Source organism: Bufo bufo, chromosome 8, assembly GCF_905171765.1.
Source record: "Bufo bufo chromosome 8, aBufBuf1.1, whole genome shotgun sequence".
In the NCBI taxonomy this organism is placed as follows: Eukaryota; Metazoa; Chordata; class Amphibia; order Anura; family Bufonidae; genus Bufo; species Bufo bufo.
The window spans coordinates 108,572,956-108,592,524 of NC_053396.1; the positions used below are offsets into that span (position 1 = coordinate 108,572,956).

A 19,569-nucleotide genomic window follows, 5' to 3' on the forward strand; every position below is an offset into this window, starting at 1 on the left:
TACTGTACTGCAGCGACATATGGTAATTGCCTCTACTGTGGAATACGGTTTAAATAGGCAAGAGCAGCAAGCTTGAAATCTGCTCTGCAAAGCTCCTTTCTTTTGTTGACAAAATTACTACCAACTGTTCTCCCTGTCTGTCTCCTTTTGTAAGCTACATATCAAACACTGCGCTGCGAGCCATCATTGAAGCAATCCTTTCATGTCTGATAGGTTCAGTGAATCATTTAAAGGGCATGTCCACTCTTGAGCACACACAGTACTTATTATGCACTGATCCTGAGTGGTGAATCGCAAATTTTAATCGCGAATATCACCACTTTGAGAATTTGCGAATATTTAGAATATAGTGCTATATATTCGTATTCGTGAATAGTGTTGAATATTCTAATCGCAAATTTATCGGAAAAAAAAATCACCAGAGAAAACTGTGCACATATTGGCGCAGCAAAAAATGCTTTTGAGATTTCAGCTCTGAAGCCTACATATTTGTGAATGCAACTCTGGACTTTAATACAAGTTGTAACTTCAGAAATGCAATATATTTAGTAGAGGTAGATAGCAGCTTACTGAATATAGGTGTATTATAGACTTCATTGGCAGATGTATGAATCTATATTAAAGTGGTTGTCTGACTCCCAAGCTTAAAGGGGTTGTGTACTAATTTCCAGACTGGTGGGACCTGCGTTGGTGATCATACTTACCCGAACCCTGGGGCCTGGTCCCAGTTTATTCGCTCCCTGGTCTCTGCTGCTTGTCTCGAGTCCATCCATGTAAACTTCTGATTTGACACTGCTGCACCAATCACTGCCCGCAGCTTCACGTGAACATTTAACATGAGGCAGGGCGAGCAGCAGCCAGTGATCCTCATGCGCCGCCTGCCCGCCTGCCTGCTTATCTCACTTTATAAATGAACAGGCAGGAGGGGCAGGCGGCACATGAGGAGGGAGCTGCAGCAGGCGGGGCAGGCGGCGCATGACTGAGAGAGCTGCCGGTCTGCGCCGTCTTAATGCTATACTTACGGTACTATAGTAAGTACCGAATAGTGTGGTATACATTTAGATATAGATCGGATTGAATGTATTTAACAGTTGCGTGGCCCGGTGTATTAGAGTAGAGTCACTGCATCGGGCCCTGCCATGAGTGTCTCAGCCTCCTCCCTCCACACTGATACTTCGCTGGCCGCGCTGTGCAGCATAGCGGCCAGCGAAGTATCCGCTTTATAAGACGCCCGGCCATTTCCCCCCCACTTTTGGGGGGGAAAAAGTGCGTCTTATAAAGCGAAAAGTACGGTAAAATAAAGATATTACCCCTACCCCCGAATAATAATACAATTAGGTGGTCATTTATTATATAGAAATAAGTCTATGTTAGGTGTATTTCTGACACAGATTGTGGCGCAAAGGTCCTTACCACCGCAATCTGCATATTTTTCCCGCTCATGCCAGGTCTAAGAAAGGATGGCGTGGGCAGGGAAAGGAATAAAGTTATGGCCATCCAGATATTGGATACCACCGCCATACATTGACCGGATAACACCTCTGTACAGTGACCGGATAACACTGCCATACTGTGACCGGATACAAAGGTATAAGAGGGCACAGTACATGAAATGACTAGGGGCACTGCACAGGGTATGGTGAGAGGGCACAATGCAGGGTATAAGGGGGCACAGTATGGCGTGAGGGGCCCAGTACAGGGTGGGGGGCACAGTCACATGAACCTGTGACATTAGAAGGTCCTTATGGTGAATGCGGTTCATACGCCACCATAATGAGAGACAGAGGAGTGAGACAGGGGTGTGATTATGTGGCTAGAGATAATAAATTTAACTGTCGGACAGTACAGGCCCCAAAAATTAGGCAATAGGCATTCACCTGATGGCAAAGAACTTTGGATTCTGTGGCTGGAGGTACATTAGGCGTTCACGGGATAAATATGTAACTGTTGGCCAGTACAGGCCCCAAAAATTTGTTACCTGACATAAAAGGTCTTTTATGCCACTGTATATACATAAGGCAAGGACCATTCTTTGTTCTGGGTGGTGGCAGATATGTGTGGGCTGGCATGAGGAAATTCAATTACACGTGGTCATCACAGGTGTTGAATTCCTCCGAGATCTATGCCTCTTTCATTTTTTTAAATGTGAGGTAGTCCACACTGTTGTGAGCTAGGCGAGTGCGCTTATCGGTCACGGGTCCACCCTGCTGCGCTGAACGTCCTTTCGAACAAGACACGATGAGGGGCAAGCCAAGAGTTCCATGGCAAATTGTGCCAGGTCTGGCCACAGGTCAAGCCTGCACACCCAGTAGTCAAGGGGTTCCTCGTTTCTCAGAGCGTCCACATCGGACGTTAACCCGATGTAATCGGACACCTGTCGGTCTAGACGTTCCCTGAGGCTGGATCCAGAGGGCGGCTGTCGATGGGTTGGCTGCAAGAATAATCTCATATTCGAAGTGACCAACACATCTTCAAACCGCCCTCTTTTTGCAGGCGCGGTAGGATTGGTACCCGCACCTGTTTCGCTGTGGGTGGAAATTCGTCTGCCAGTGCCCGCAACAGCAGAATGAAGCATCTCTCGCGCAAGGCCTGGAAATGCTGCATTCTGACAGCCCTCTGTGATGCTGGTAACATGTCCACCATTTTGTGTTTGTACCGGGGGGTCTAAGTACGTTGTCACCCTTGCCCTTTATGCTTTTTATACGGGGTCCCTCTTCAAACACTGGATCATGAAGGCCCCCATTTGTACTAAAATGGAAGCGGTGGAGCGCCCAGGCTCCTGCTCATCGCCCAGGAGAATGTCGTCCTCTGTCTCCTCCCCCAGCCACGGACAACACCAGGGATCCCCGAAAAGTTTAAAGCCTGCTCTTCTTGCTCCTCCTCCTCCTTCCCCCAGCCACCATCATCCACTGACTCCTCTTCAGACTCCTGTTGACTTGTCTCAGATGGAGTAGCCCCCCTGGGAATTCATTCAGCATTGCGACTTCCTTTTCTTTCTCCAGTTTGGTGATCTCATCAAATGGCCGCAGAAGTCTGCATGCGTCATGCATAAGCAGTCACTGGCACAGTGGAAAAAAACAAGCTCCCCAGAACCTGTCCTGCCGCAGAGTTCGTACAGGTAGTCGTTAACGGCACATTTCTGCTGGAGCAGCCTATCAAGCATATACAAGGTGGAGTTCCAGCGCGTCGGGCAGTCACAAATCAGACGTGTGACGGGCAAGTGGTGTCGCCGTTGAACGTCAGCAATGTGAGCCATGGCCGTGTAAGATCTTCTAAAATGGCCAGAAATTTTCCTGGCCTGCCGCAAGACATCCTTAGCAACGAATCGCTGCACGACTAAGTTCAGGACTAGTGTTGAGCACGAATATTCGAAAAGCAAATTTTTATCGCAAATATTGCCACTTCGAGAATTTGCGAATATTTAGAATATAGTGCTATATATTTGTTATATAGAATATTCTGCATTTTTTTTCCATCTGAACACATGATTCCTCTCTGCTTCTTGCTTGTGGGCCAATGAGAAGGAAGCAATGTCAAGTTCACAACAATACTTAGTGCACCAATCAGTAATCTGTAGTCAGAGCTGCTAAAATGTGAAGTTGCATGTAGTGCGAACAAATATTCTAATCACTGCCAATTAGCGCAATTGCGAATATATTGGAGCACTTGACTCTATCTGCATATAAAGCTATTGTAATGTTCTGCCGTGCCAACCATTTTTTCCAGTCTCAGATGAAACTTCTAGCAGCTTGAAAAATGTAGCCAAAGTGACCCATGCCTGTATTTCGCATTGCGAATTTGCATTGCGCGATTTTTACATTGCTGATTTTTCGCATTCAATAAAATATTCGCGAACATATGACGAATATTCTACAAAATATTTATGAAATATCGCGAATTAGAATATAGCCCCTGCCGCTCATCACTATTCTGGACGTGTGCCATGCACGGCACGTGTGTAATTTTGCCCTGTTGTCGCACACCACTTTACCAACTGTCAAATTGAGCGGGGTTAGCCACTGATCGGCCTATGACCGCAGAGCTGAAAGGAGTGCAGGAGTGTGACTCTTGGCTTCCAGGCACAACAGCCGCAGCACAGCATGGCAGGGTCTCACCTGGCACGTCGAATAGATTCTAGGGAGCTTGAGGGGTGGAGCGGAAGAGGCGGTAGCAGTGGAGTCAGCCGAGGAGGAGATGGAGTAGGAGGAGGAGAAGAGGCAGGCCTGCATGCAATCCGTGGCGGTAACACCAAATCCACATGGGTGCCATGGGTTACATGCTTGACGGCTGTCAGAAGGTTCACCCAGTAGGCAGGGAAAGTTATGTATCTTCCCTGCCCGTGTTTGCTAGACCACGTGTCTGTGGTCAGATGTATCTTGGCAAAGACACTGTGTGCCAGAGATATACAGTGGCGATCAAAATTAAAGAACAACACACAATTTCAGAATGTCAAGGTAATAGTGTAGTCCTATGTTAATATATCCTAACATGCGTAAAATAGCAGTATTTTAATATTATTTCATGAGTTGTATTTATTCTAAAGCTCAGAATAAAAATGTAAATGAGATAATTGAAAAAGAACACTGATCAAAATTAGAGAACACTTTCAGATACCTGCAAGTTATTGGTGTTAATATGGCAACTGGTGCTAATTTCCTTAATGATCTGACAAACCCTATTTAACTGGCAGCCTAACTTTCCAGTTTTCACTGACCTTGCCAAAATGGTGTGCCATTCCAAAGTGACTGAAACCCTCCGGCAGCAGGTTGTCCAAATGAAGGCCAAAGGGGTGACCCTATCAGCCATAGCAAGAGAAGTTGGTTGTTCCAAGTCTGTAATTTTTAGAATATTGCATCTTTACAACATCACAAACTCATTCAAGTCCCCCAAGAACGCTGGTTGCCTTCAAAAGACAAATGCAAGAGAGGACAGGATAATGCGGAGAATCTCCATGGGTAATCGTTTAAACACTGCAGCTAGAATTGCTCAGCAGTTCTGCACTGAACAGGGTAAGGATCTGTCTCGTCATACATTGTCTCGACATTTAAGAGCATTTGGACTGAAAGCCCACTCTGCAGTGACCAAACCTCTCATTAGCAGAAAGAATCAAAAGGCTAGACTCACCTTTGCTGAGGAGCATGTTGTGTGGACAGAGGAGAAGTGGTCCAGAGTTCATTTTAGTGAAAGCAAGTTTAATTTATTTGGGTCTGATGGGAAACATTATGTTCGTCAACAAACTGGGGAAAGACTGAAACCAAAGTGTGTAAAGAAGTCAGTGAAAGGTGGAGGAGGAAGTGTCATGGTTTGGGGAATGTTTTCTGCAGCAGGAGTTGGACCTCTCATACAGCTACATGGCAGAGTGAATGCAAGTGAGTATCAGAACCTTCTTCAACAACACATGGTTCCTTTCTTGCATTCATCACTCAATCAGCCAGCAATTTTCATGCAGGACAATGCCCCCTGTCACACAGCAAAATGGGTAAAGCAGTTCCTTGAAACTGAAAACATTGAAACAATGAAATGGCCAGCCCTGATCTAAACCCAATAGAAAACCTCTGGAGAATCCTTGGTGACAAAGTTATTGTCAAGAAACCCACAACAGTCACAGAACTGTTGAAGAGACTGGAAGAAGAGTGGACCAAAATCACACCAGAGCAGTGTGAAAGACTAGTGATGTCCTGTGGCCGCAGATGTGTTGAAGTCATTCAAAACAAGGGCCTGTACACTTCCTACTGATTGGTGACTGTTGTAACCTTCAGAATATTTTATTTGAATCTTTCTCTGTGCTACAGTCATTGCAGTTCTCTAATTATGATCATCGTTTTCTTTTTTAAATAAATGTTTTATGTTTGATGTTACTTTAGTTATTTTGGAAAACACTGTTCTAATGGCATGGTGTACATCTTACAAAAAACCCTTTAAATAATGATCCATGTAGATTACATCATTTCTGAAAAAATCAAGTGTTCATAAATTGTTCTCTAGTTTTGATCGCCACTGTATTAACTAGCCGCAAAACGTGGCCATATAGTTCAGGGATGCCCTACTGGGAGAAATATTTTCTTCCTAGGACCTTCCATTGCGGTGTGCCAATGGCCGCAAACTTTCTAAAGGCCTCCGAGTCCACCAATTTATATGACAGTAGTTGGCGGGCTAGCAGTTCCGACAAGCCAGCGGTCAGCCGTTTGGCAAGAGGGTTATCCGGCGCTCGAACATTTGGGCCACGGAAGCCTGCCTTCTGCCAGATGAACGTGACGATGACACGGTGGAAGGTGGAGTGGAGGACAAATGGGAGGAGAGAGGAGAAGGAGAAGAGGAAGGGCGTGGAGCGCCAGGAGTGTGGCTTTATGGGTTCTGACGGCGTTGCTCCCACTGGGCTTGGTGATGGGGGGCAGGTGCCTTCTTAAGGCGGTCGTCCCTAGGTGAGTGTTGGGCTTACCGCAACTTATGCGTTGACAGCACAGGCTGCAGATGGCAACACTATTATCAGCAGCTGACACATTAAAAAAAGCCCATACTGCGAAGCAATGTGCCGGCATCCTGGGAGCGCAAGATGTGACCGTGCATGGTGGATGGCTCGCTCCCGATACATTTGCAGTCTTCTTTTTACCTCCTGTGCACTGCGAGTTCTTCCTGCTTCTCCTCCTTCTCCTCCCTATCTGCTGCTCCGTCTGTCCCTCTGAACTCCCCTCCTCTTCCTCTCTTGTGGCCACCCACGTGACGTCCATCAACATGTCATCAACGTCACCTTCACCACCACTGACATTAGAGATCTCGGAGTAGGCAGCAACAGTGGGGATCACCCTCCTTGGGCTGATCTGGGTATTGTCGTCAGACCGCTGGGTGGCGGCCGTTGCTACCTCCTCTTCCTCATCCAATGCCAAGAATGGCTGAGCATCGGTTAGGTCTGGGAATGGATGGGAAAATAATTCCTCTGACTCGAGTGGAGGGGCTATGGTGTTGGTGGAAGGCTCAGCAGAGAGTGAGGAGGGTGCAGAAGCGGGAGGCTGAGTGAGCTCAACCAACTCTGCTGCGCCCTTTGAAGTGACAAAAAACTGACCTCTCGCTCACAACTCCAACATAAGAAGAGCCATGAGGCCACATCTAGCTCCACCTAGCACACACCTTAACCCCGTACACACCAAAATGGGAAGGAACACCAAACTAAAAGGGGAAGTGACCACACATGCTAAAACAACACGTTGCCACCGGCAACAAGCATGGCACAGCCATGACACCTGGAGAAAGAAGAGCACAAGTCAGTTTTACCGCATAATGAACACCGTTAAAAAAAAAAAATTTAAACTGTGGTGGAATTGAATTTTTTTCCAATTCCACCCCATTTGAAATTTTTTCACACTTCCACTACATCCTATATAATATTAAATGGTGGCATTAGAAAGTACAACTTGTCCCACAAACAACAAGCCTTCATACTGCTATGTGAACAGAAAAATAAAAAAAGTTATGGCTCTGGGAAGGTAGGGAGCAAAAAAAAAATTCAAAAATGGAAAATCACCACGTGAGGAAAGGGTTAAATCATTGCTCTAAATGTAGAAGAAAGAATGACACTTATATGCTACCATTCACAAGGCATTACCTGTATCAAGGGTGTCAATGCCTTGTAATATCATGCTCCATTACAAACGTGATGCCTTGCAATTGGTTTTGCATGTCTTACCCATGATATCAGAGGCGATAACTACATAGCTCTAGTTTAATTGTCCTGTTGGTCAATGTGAAAAATAGAAGAGGCAAAAAAGGCAGAATACGGATGTAAATGAGACATTCCAATCTATTTAATTAGTGCAGTGCATCATTAGACAGCAACCAAAACAAGAAATAATAATAAGATACAAAAAAATGTGTAGATATAACTCCTTCACTCAATCCAGTCTCTTCTGAATGAAAAATATTGTGTTCTTTTTTAATTAAGTACCAGTAGTCAGTTCAATCATCACCATCTTCTACATTGTGTGTGACCTTCACTATGACAATGTTAATCTGGTTTACCTGACACTAAACCACCCATTTGCCCCTTGTCCGCGACATTACAATTGCTAGAGGGCTCTGCTATTTTATTACACACTGTATGTGAAGAAATCCATTACGACAAAATAGTAAAGTGGTTTAGTTCATAGTATAAATGGATTTAAAATTCAGTTCAATAACGTTCTAGATCTTCTAATTAAGTCTGGTCCAACTCCTCAAGAATGAATTATCAATTGTTCCTTGAGCTTTTGTGTGTGCAATATTTTGGCCTGAGCACACACTATAAAGCTCAGTTATTGCAGGACTTTCTGCATTAGACATCATTAGAAGTCAAGAGGTGCATGGGGATATGATTTTCTCTTGGTCTCGTTGGTACTCCTCTTGTGCTCTCTGTAATTTCTTCGCTTTGAGCTTCCATTTATGGAAGCAGTAAGTCAGTAGAGATGTTGCCAACAAGGTTAGGATTATAGTCATCAGTACAATCAATACAAGGGTGGAGGACAAGGCTCCATCCAAAAGTTCCAGCTCCATATCCTCGGTCACATTCTGTTTTGACAACAGCTCAAAGTCATTTTCTAATGGCAGAGGAGAAGGTGGATCAGTCATGGGCCTCATTGGAATAATTGTATTTGAAGAAAGATGAACGTTCAAAGCTAAATTAGAATGCCACAGTTGTTAAAATGTTCTCTCACTTTTATGCAGTCCATATCCAATGGTCAATTGTACATTGCATACTCCATTAATGTTATTTGCAATACACAAGTGCAATGCTATAACCCAACACTATCTCAGCCTCACTGCTCTTGGCTGTACTTTAGAATCACTTCTGACCTTCCATATTTATGGACAAAACAGTTGGAGCATTGAGCTTTTACTTGGTGTCTGAGTGGATCATGCAAACTTTTATTATTTTCAGTGTTCAATATGATGGATCCATCTGTAAGCGAAGAATTCTTAAACTTGACATTTCCTTCTCGACCATGTCATGTGAATGTGTGCAGGGCTGGTAGATCTGTTCAGTGGCTTGCCGGGACGGGCAAAGATAAATTGTTCTCCAGTGTGTTTCTTAATTAGACCTGGAACAAATTGTAAAGTAATTGATTCAGTAATACGTAAAATGAAAAGTAAGCTAATGTTTACTAGTTTTAGACAGTGTAGGACAACAGAAAATCCATCCACCCATGTTGTTTAAGACATTGGGGGAGATTTATCAAACTGGTGTAAAGTAGAACTGGCTTAGTTGCTTAGTTGCCCATAGCAACCAATCAGAATCCATATTAAATTTTTCATAGCTTCTTTGTTCTACTTTACAACAGTTTGATAAATAACCCCATTATTGATTTTCTTTTTTCATAATAATTATGGGGAGATTTACCAAACTGGTGTAAAGTAGAATTGGCTTAGTTGCCCATAGCAATCAATCAGATTCCACCTTTCATTTTCCAGAGGAGCTCTGAAAAATGAAAAGTGGAAGCTGATTGGTTGCTATGGACAACTAAGCCAAACTGCAAACTACACACGTTTGATAAATATCCTCCTATGTTTTTACATTAATCACTTGCACCTTATTAATTAATTATTATTCATTTCATTCATATATCTGATGCATTTATTATGGTACTGCCTATCCATTGTAAATACATACTAATATAGCTATTTATATATACATGTCTGTATATTGTGGCACGTCCCGTGGTTCTGTGTTGGTTGCGTAGCGGAAAATGTGTTTACATGCACCCATTCTATATCCATGAGGGGGGCGTTGGCGTGCGACCCAATCACCATGCTTGTAAGTAGTCTCACCTGTTTTATATATATTAATGAGAACGGATATATACGGCTCCCAACATGGAGTTCGGGTTCGGCTGAACTTCATGTCAAAGTTCGGATTCGGGACCCGAAACTTGACCCCGAACCCGGACCCGATTAAAGTCAATGGGGACCCGAACTTCACTTTATTATTTTCCGTTATAACATGGTTATAACGGAAAATAATAGCATTTTTAAGACAGAATGCTAAATAAAATGGCCATTGAGGGGTTCTTTCTTCAGGACCTGCAAAAGGACCTGCTATGGCGTCACCACGTGGTGAGTGCGGTGACGTCATCGCAGTTCCTTTTGCAGGTCCGGAAGAAAGAAGAGGATACCGGCTGCGCGATCAAGTGGATGAGGTGAATTTTTTTAAATTATTTTTAACCCCTCAATCGCCATTTTATTTACCATTCTGTCTTAAGAATGATATTATTTTCCGTTATAATGGAAAATAATAAAATTACCCGAACACCGAACCCGAACTTCAGTAAAAAAGTCCGGGTTCGGGTACCCAAACTCGCAAAGTTCGGTACGAACCCGAACTTTGCAGTTTGGGTTCGCTCAGTCCTAACTATAACCAATATCACCTGAGGATGCCAGGCAACAAAATGCGTTGAGGTGTTGGGGGACCTTTACTTTACTACCTATTGTATGTTTACAGATATATATTCTTGCACGTTATTTTACAATTTTTATAATTATATACACTGGTCCCTCAAGTTACAATATTAATTGGTTCCAGGACGACTGTTGTATGTTGAAACCATTGTAACTTGAGTAATTGGTTCCAAAGCCCCAAAATATCATCAATGTGTGGGGACTCGCTCTGGTAGACAGGATTAGCGGACGCAATATAGAGGCAACAACAAGTTCTTTGGATCAAACAGTTCAGTGTTTTATTCACACTTTAGGCAAGTGACAAAACAAGCAGTCATATACAAACAAAAAGTGTGTCGATGGTAATTCACACCATGCGGCAATTGTGCCTCAAAGAGTCCTTGCTGATAGCAGCGCCAACCTGTTTTCACACCAAACAGGTAGCAATCCTTCATTTAGACACAAGGCTCCCAGATCCCTTCTGAGCCCAGCTGCCTATTTAAGGACAGCCAGGTGCTGCCAAAACCCGGATTTAAAACCGGTCCGGTATTTGACCTCACCTGGCTGTAAATCAGCCCAGCAGCACGTGCTGGGAGGAAAATACCTGTTTTCCCAGACCAAACCTCTCACTGTGTCACACAAGATAAAAGAAAATGAAGGTTTAAGAAAAATAGGCAGATAACTAAGACAGATAAAGCAAGTCCTTACATATAATAGTCAGGAATAGCTGTTAACTAGCAACTAATTCAGCTATGTTACCGGAGAAGTGGCCTTGATTGGTTGATTCTGACTCTGAGACATTGTATGTTGAGTCTACCTTCAACTTACAATGGGTAAGAAATTACCATCGTATGTGGAAAATATTGTATCCTGAGGCCATTGTATCTCGAGGGATCCCTATATATTATATATTTGACCTACTATTTAAAAATATATGTAATTGATCATTTTTCACAATCATGAAATGGTCCCTTTTGTTATGGTTTTAGGGCTCATGTACACTACCGTTGGCTGTTTTATGGTCCGTAAATTGCAGATCCGTGAAACACGGATACCGGCCGCATGCGTTCCATATTTAGCGGAACGGAATGTCTGGTCCATAAAAAAACAGTCCCATCTTTGTTCATCATACGATCAAGAATAGGACATGTTCTATATTTTTGCTGATGCAACAGAATAAACAAACGGATGCGGACAGCACACGGAGTGCTGTCCCCATCTTTTGTGGGCCCATTGAAGTGAATAGGTCCGCATCCCACCCACAAAAAATGCAGATCGGATGCGGAGAAAAAATATGTTCGCGTGCGTGAGCCCTTAATCTGTTTTTATGGGTATGAGATTTGTGTCAATGTTATGATTAATAAAATTATTTGACAGTCTAATACATTTGGTAATTTTTCATTTCTATAGTCTTACGGATATAGCAATACCAGAATATATATAGGTGTCCTGCATTTAAAAAAAAATCTGTGATGGAAGCTCGTAGCTCGACATCTGCCGCAGATTTATTGTCTCAAAATACTGTATAAACTTATCCCCTATTCACAGGGAGTATTAAATCATAGGGGGTTTGATTCCTGGGACCCCCAGTGATTGCATTCCATTCATTCTTTATGGAACTGCAGGAGATTGAGTGCAACACTTGGCTATTTCCGGCAGCCCTGTAGAGAGTGAATAGAGCGGCAGTGTGCATGCTCGACCACCAATACATTCGTTTGGGGAACTCGGCACCTCTTTTGTGATCAGTTGTGGTCCCAGAGATCATACCCCCATCAATCAGATACTTATACCCTATCCTGTGGATAGGAGTGAGTTTCCATCTTGGCACAACCCATTAAGGAGGTTGGCCGCACTTTTAGACCCTGCTGACTATAAGCATCCTGCCCAAATAAATGATTACTACTGCTGCAGTGATCAGTTGAAATCTGTAGGGCCACCCATCATGAAGTGCTTAATTTCCCATCAGCACCAACACACAGGAAATGAAGCAATAAATGATGCCCATTGAAATCGATCTGCATGTAATGCATGGTCACTCGTCGTCTAGAATATGAGGCGCTCTTAGTGCCCTCTCTCTGTTCCATCAATTGATGGAGATTCTGAATGAGGGACTCTCTTTTTGAATTCATAATATCTGAAAATATATATATTTTTTTTAACCAGACAACCCTTTTACAAGGTAGATGTAAACCAGTGACACTGAATGTTGTTCTCTGTGACAGATTTTCCCTCCTTATTAACATTCTGATGAATGTCACATTCAACACACTGGAAATAGAACAGCTTCTAAATTCAGCACATTGAACTTTGATTTTACATATACTAAACAATGCAGAAATCTGTTCTAAAGCAATTTTACTGATATGTTATAATTGCTTGTCATTTTGAAGGTTTCTACAATTACATATGAGATTTTGCCCATTACAATGATCTAAACTGATTATCAAGCTCTGTAATGAGATGTGGCTCAACTTCACCTGCATCATCTTATCACGCTCAGCAATTCTCCTGGATCCTTTAGAACAACTCCAGTCCTCACGTTCCTCCAGCATGACATGTCTTCAGGATTTCTTTATTATTGAGCAGATTATTGTCAGTGCATCTGTCATGCCCCACTCTGACAATGTGAGGAGGTCGGCCAGGATTGCAGCACGAGTTTAGTGTTTGTTTTGGAGCCATGCTGGATCCGCCTCTCATCAGGTGCACTGGGTGGGGTCATTAGTTTAAAGGGCTCACCAGCCCAGTGCTCTGAGCGGATTATACAAATCATTGTGGTCTTGGAAGCTAGGAAGGAAGGTTCTCTGTCTGTTCCAGGCTCAGAGAGATAAGTGTGATTTCTGGTTTAGTTATTTTGTGTCATCTTTTCCATCCAGGTTCTGTGCGAGCAGGCTGCTCCTATTTCCCCTCTTCACCATCTCAGGGAAGTTAGGGTTTTGTCAGCCCAGGCACGGGGGACACCTCATACCTACCTTAAAGGTCTGCAGGTGGGCTGAGCAGTGCAGGGAAAGAGGTCAGGGATTAGCTAGGAGGTGACCCTTCCCTTGTCTCTCGCCCAGAGCCTGGTTGGTAGGTTTTCTGTTATTCTGAGTGCTCGCCCGCCGTGACATTATAATCCGCCATACTGTGACTGCCATCACTCAGTGGTTTTGTGATGGCGTCAATTGATGCACTGGTTGACCGCATGCAGGGTTTATCCCTAGAAGTTGCGGATCTGCGTAGTTCGGTCACACAGTGTCAGAGGTTTCTGGCATCAGGTACAGGTCAAATTGGTGGGGAGCCTAAAGTCGCTCTTCCTGAGAAATTTACAGGGGGGTACGGATGATTTTTTCCGTTTTAAAGAGTCATGTAAATTGTATTTTCGACTGCGTCCATTTTCGTCAGGTAATGAAGATCAGAGGGTTGGTATCATCATGTCTCTGCTTAAAGGGGACGCGCAATCCTGGGCTTTTTCTCTGCCGCCCGGTTCTCTGGCCCTCCGGTCGGTGGAGGAATTTTTCAAAGCCCTGGGATTGATTTACGATGATCCGGATCGGGTCTCGATGGCAGAATCTATATTGCGTAACGTACTACAGGGTAAACGTACTGCAGAGGTTTACTGTATAGAGTTTAGGAGATGGGCTACTGAGTCGGGGTGGAACGACCCCGCGTTACGTAGTCAGTTTTGTCAGGGGTTTTCTGAAAGGTTGAAAGATGCCCTGGCTTTTCATGAGTACCCGGATACTCTGGAGAATGCTATGTCTTTGGCTATATGGTTGGATAGACGTATCAGAGAGAGGTGTAAGGGTCCCTCCGTGCAAGGGATCCCTCCTGCGTGTGGTTTTGTCTCACCTGCTGCCCAGGGTGATATTACTTATAACTCTGGGGTAGGGGAGGAACCCATGCAGTTAGGTCAGATATCTTGCCATTCTGATAGTAGAGACTTTAGGAAAGTGCACAATCTATGTTACTACTGTGGAAAGAGGGGTCATTTTATTTTTTCTTGTCCTTATGTTAAACCACAGGTGGAAGAGAAAAAGAAAAAAGAAAAAAAAACTTCCCTCACACTTGGTAGTATGAATGGGGTGGTGGAGCAGACAGGTATGCAAGCTCCCTGCAGTTCCCGTTTTCTCCTTCCAGCTATGGTGGCGCTAGAGTCAAAAAATGTGTTTGTTGATGTATTCCTTGATTGTGGTGCTGGGGTAAACTTAATTGACTTTCTTTTCCTTCAAAACCTAGGACTAAGTAGTTGCACTTTGGAGAATGAGATTCGTGTTTTTGCAATTGATTCTTCCCCTCTTTCTCAAAGGAGCCTTACTCACATTGTTCATGGTATTCATTTAAGGGTGGGTGATTCACATGCTGAAATTATTTCTTGTTTTGTCATGAAGGATTTGCCAGCTCCTTTAGTTTTGGGGTTGCCATGGTTGACTAGACATAACCCAATTATAGACTGGCAAGCGAGACAAATCATTGGTTGGAGTGAGTTTTGTTCGGATAATTGTCTTGGCACATCTATCTCTGTTGTGTCCATTACATAGAAACATAGAAACATAGAATGTGTCGGCAGATAAGAACCATTTGGCCCATCTAGTCTGCCCAATATATCTGAATCCTATGAATAGTCCCTGGCCCTATCTTATATGAAGGATAGCCTTATGCCTATCCCATGCATGCTTAAACCCCTTCACTGTATTTGCAGCTACCACTTCTGCAGGAAGGCTATTCCATGCATCCACTACTCTCTCAGTAAAGTAATACTTCCTTATATTACTTTTAAACCTTTGCCCCTCTAATTTAAAACTGTGTCCTCTTGTGGTAGTTTTTCTTCTTTAAAATATGCTCTCCTCCTTTACCGAGTTGATTCCCTTTATGTATTTAAAAGTTTCTATCATATCCCCTCTGTCTCTTCTTTCTTCCAAGCTATACATGTTAAGGTCCTTTAACCTTTCCTGGTAAGTTTTATCCTGCAATCCATGTACTAGTTTAGTAGCTCTTCTCTAAACTCTCTCTAGAGTATCTATATCCTTCTGGAGATATGGCCTCCAGTACTGCGCACAATACTCCAAGTGAGGTCTCACCAGTGTTCTGTACAGCGGCATAAGCACTTCACTCTTTCTACTGCTTATACCTCTCCCTATACATCCAAGCATTCTGCTGGCATTTCGTGCTGCTCTATTACATTGTCTTCCCACCTTTAAGTCTTCTGAAATAATTACTCCTAAATCCCTTTCCTCAGATACTGAGGTCAGGACTGTGTCAAATATTCTATATTCTGCCCTTGGGTTTTTACGCCCCAGGTGCATTATCTTGCACTTATCCACATTAAATTTCAGTTGCCAGAGTTCTGACCATTCTTCTAGTTTTTCTAAATCCGTTTCCATTTGGCGTTTCCCTCCAGGAACATCAACCCTGTTACATATCTTTGTGTCATCAGCAAAAAGACAAACCTTACCATCGAGGCCTTTTGCAATATCACTTATGAAGATATTAAACAAAATTGGTCCCAGTACAGATCCCTGTGGAACCCCACTGGTAACATGACCTTGTTTTGAATGTTCTCCATTGACTACAACCCTCTGTTGTCTGTCACTCAGCCACTGCCTAATCCACTCAACAATATGGGAGTCCATGCTCAATGACTGCAGTTTATTGATAAGTCTTCTATGTGGGACAGTGTCAAAAGCCTTACTAAAATCTAGATATGCGATGTCTACTGCACCTCCACCGTCTATTATTTTAGTCACCCAGTCAAAAAAATCTATAAGATTTGTTTGACATGATCTCCCTGAAGTAAACCCATGTTGTTTTTCATCTTGCAATCCATGGGATTTTAGATATTCCACAATCCTATCCTTTAATAGGGTTTCCATTAATTTGCCTACTATTGATGTCAGACTCACTGGTCTATAGTTGCTCGATTCCTCCCTACTACCTTTCTTGTGAATGGGCACGACATTTGCCAATTTCCAATCTTCCGGGACGACTCCTGTTACTAATGATTGGTTAAATAAATCTGTTAGCGGTTTTGCCAGCTCACCACTAAGCTCTTTTAATAATTTTGGGTGTATCTCATCAGGCCCCTGTGACTTATTTGTCTTCACCTTAGACAGCAAACTTAGAACATCTTCCTCTGTAAAGATACATGCATCAAATGATTTATTAGTCATCCTTTCTAGTGGAGGTCCTTCTCCTTTTTCTTTTGTAAAAACTGAACAGAAGTATTCATTAAGGCAGTCGGCTAGCCCTTTATTCTCTTCTACATACCTTCCGTCCTCTGTTTTTAATTTAGTTATTCCTTGTTTTAATTTCCTTTTTTCATTTATATATCTGAAGAATGTCTTATCCCCTTTTTTCATAGACTGAGCTAGTTTTTCTTCTGCCTGCGCTTTAGAAGTTCTTATAACTTGCTTGGCCTCTCTCTGCCTAATCTTGTAGATTTCCTTATCTTCATTGCTCTGGGTTTTTTTATAATTACAAAATGCTAGCTTTTTATTTTTAATGATTTGGGCCACTTCTGCTGAGTACCACAGTGGTCTCTTCCTTTTTTTGCTTTTACTGACAAGTCTAATGCAATTTTCTGTTGCCTTCAATAATGCACCTTTTAAGTAGTCCCATTTCTCCTGGACTCCATGTAATCCGTTCCAGTCTGATAAGGACTCATTTATGACTAATTTCATTTTTGAAAAGTCTGTTTTTCTAAAATCTAAAACTTTTGTTTTTGTGTGGTGGGACTCTTTCACAGTTCTTATATTAAACCACACTGACTGGTGATCACTAGATCCCAAGGTTTCACCTACAATGACATCATATACCGAATCCCCATTTGTGAATACCAAATCCAAAATGGCCTCCCTCCGGGTTGGCTCCTCAACCACTTGTTGTAGAGATAACCCCAGTAGGGAATTTAGAATATCTGTACTCCTGGTAGAACTTGCTATTTTGGTTTTCCAGTTTATATCTGGAAGATTGAAATCTCCCATAATGATAACTTCTCCTTTCATTGTCATTTTAGCTATTTCTTCAACTAGTAGATCATCTAGTTCTTTAACTTGACCAGGTGGTCTATATATCACACCTACACGAGTTACTGCATGGTTAGCAAACTGCAACGTAACCCAAACTGACTCTATGTTGGCCTCACCAACTTGTATTAGGTTAGATTTAATGCTATCTTTCACATACAGGTCATTACGGCTTTACCTCAGTATATCTCAGATTTTGCGGATGTCTTTTCGGAGGGTGGGGCTCAGGAATTGCCCCCTCATCGAGACTATGATTGTCCAGTTAATCTCATTCCGGGGGCTAAGTTGCCAAAGTCTCGACTTTACAACCTCTCTCAACCCGAAAGAGAGGTCATGCGAAAGTATGTCGCCGAGAGTTTGGCAAAGGGTCATATTAGACCATCTAAGTCTCCAGTGGCAGTAGGTTTGTTCTTTGTAAAGAAAAAGGATGGATCACTGAGACCGTGTTTGGATTTCCGGGAATTGAACCGTATTACAGTCCGGGATCCATATCCCCTTCCTTTGATCTCTGATCTTTTTGATCAGATTGTTGGAGCCAAGGTGTTCTCCAAGTTGGATTTGAGGGGGGCCTACAATCTGATCAGAATCAAGGAAGGGGATGAGTGGAAAACGGCCTTCAATACGCACGAGGGTCATTTTGAGAACCTGGTGATGCCTTTTAGGTTGACGAACGCGCCAGCAGTATTTCAGCGATTCGTCAATGACATTTTTCATCACTTGGTGGGGAGGTTCGTAGTAGTTTACCTGGATGACATTTTGATTTATTCTCCTGATTTGAAGACCCATCAGGATCATGTGAGACAGGTTTTGACGATCCTTCGGGAGAATAAGTTGTATGCCAAATTAGAGAAATGTTTGTTTGCGGTGCAAGAGCTTCCGTTCTTGGGATACATGCTTTCTGATTCCGGTTTTCGTATGGACCCCGAAAAGGTCCGGGCGGTTCTGGAGTGGGACCGACCAGAGAATCAGAAAGCTTTGATGCGGTTCTTGGGGTTTACGAATTGTTATAGAAAATGTATTTTGAATTATTCTACCATAGTAAAACCTCTCACTGATATGACCAAGAAGGGCGCCGATGTCTCTGTCTGGTCGGATGAGGCATTGCAGGCCTTTTTGGCTATTAAGGAGCGTTTTGCGTCTGCCCCCATTCTGGTGCAGCCGGATGTGTCTCAACCATTCGTAGTGGAGGTTGATGCATCAGAGGTGGGGGTCGGGGCGATGCTGTCTCAGGGTTCATCTCCTGGCAAGTGGGTCCCGTGTGCCTTCTTCTCCAAGAAGCTCTCGGTCGCCGAGAGGAATTATGATGTTGGAGATAGAGTTGTTGGCTATCAAGTTGGCCTTTGAGGAATGGCGTCACTGGTTAGAGGGGGCGTCTCACCCCATTACGGTGTATACTGACCATAATAATTTGGCTTACCTGCAATCTGCCAAGCGTCTGAACCCTAGGCAGGCCAGATGGTCATTGTTTTTTACCAGGTTCAATTTTGTGGTTACCTTTCGCCCAGGGGTCAAGAATGTCAAGGCAGATGCCTTGTCTCGCAGCTTTCCTGGGGGAGGTGATTCAGAAGATCCTGCTCCGATTTTGGCAGATGGGGTGGTGGTCTCTACTCTGTACCCTAAATTGGAGATGGAGGTGTTGGGAGCCCAGGAGGGGGCTCCTGGTTCTTGTCCCCCAGGGAGGTTGTTTGTTCCTGAGGGCCTACGATACAAGGTGTTCAAGGAACATCACGATACTGTTCTCGCTGGACATCCTGGTGGTAAGTCCACCTGTGATCTAGTATCCCGGAGGTTCTGGTTGCCAGGGTTACGTAAGAGCATTGAGAATTACGTGACAGCTTGTGAAACCTGCGCTCGGTCAAAGGTTGCTCATACACGACCGCCTGGTTTGCTTCTTCCATTGTCTATTCCGTCTCGTCCTTGGACGCATTTGTCTATGGACTTTATTACGGATCTGCCGAGTTCCTCCGGGAGAACAGTGATTTTGGTGGTAGTTGACTGTTTCAGTAAAATGGCTCACTTTATACCACTAACGAATCTGCCTAACGCTAAGACTCTTGCGCAGATTTTTGTGGATAATATTGTGAAATTGCATGGTATTCCTTCAGACGTGGTCTCTGATAGGGGCACGCAGTTTGTCTCCAGGTTTTGGAGGGCGTTCTGCTCTCGG

General features: G+C 43.5%; 1 long non-coding RNA gene across 1 annotated transcript; it reads left to right on the forward strand.

The window, feature by feature from the left end:
• The first annotated feature begins 5,610 nt into the window (after nt 1-5,610).
• Nucleotides 5,611-18,537, forward strand: LOC120978257. Its single transcript, XR_005774043.1, has 3 exons — nt 5,611-5,745; nt 12,581-12,586; nt 18,528-18,537. It is a non-coding gene; the product is annotated as an uncharacterized LOC120978257 (long non-coding RNA).
• Nucleotides 18,538-19,569: the final 1,032 nt, after the last annotated feature.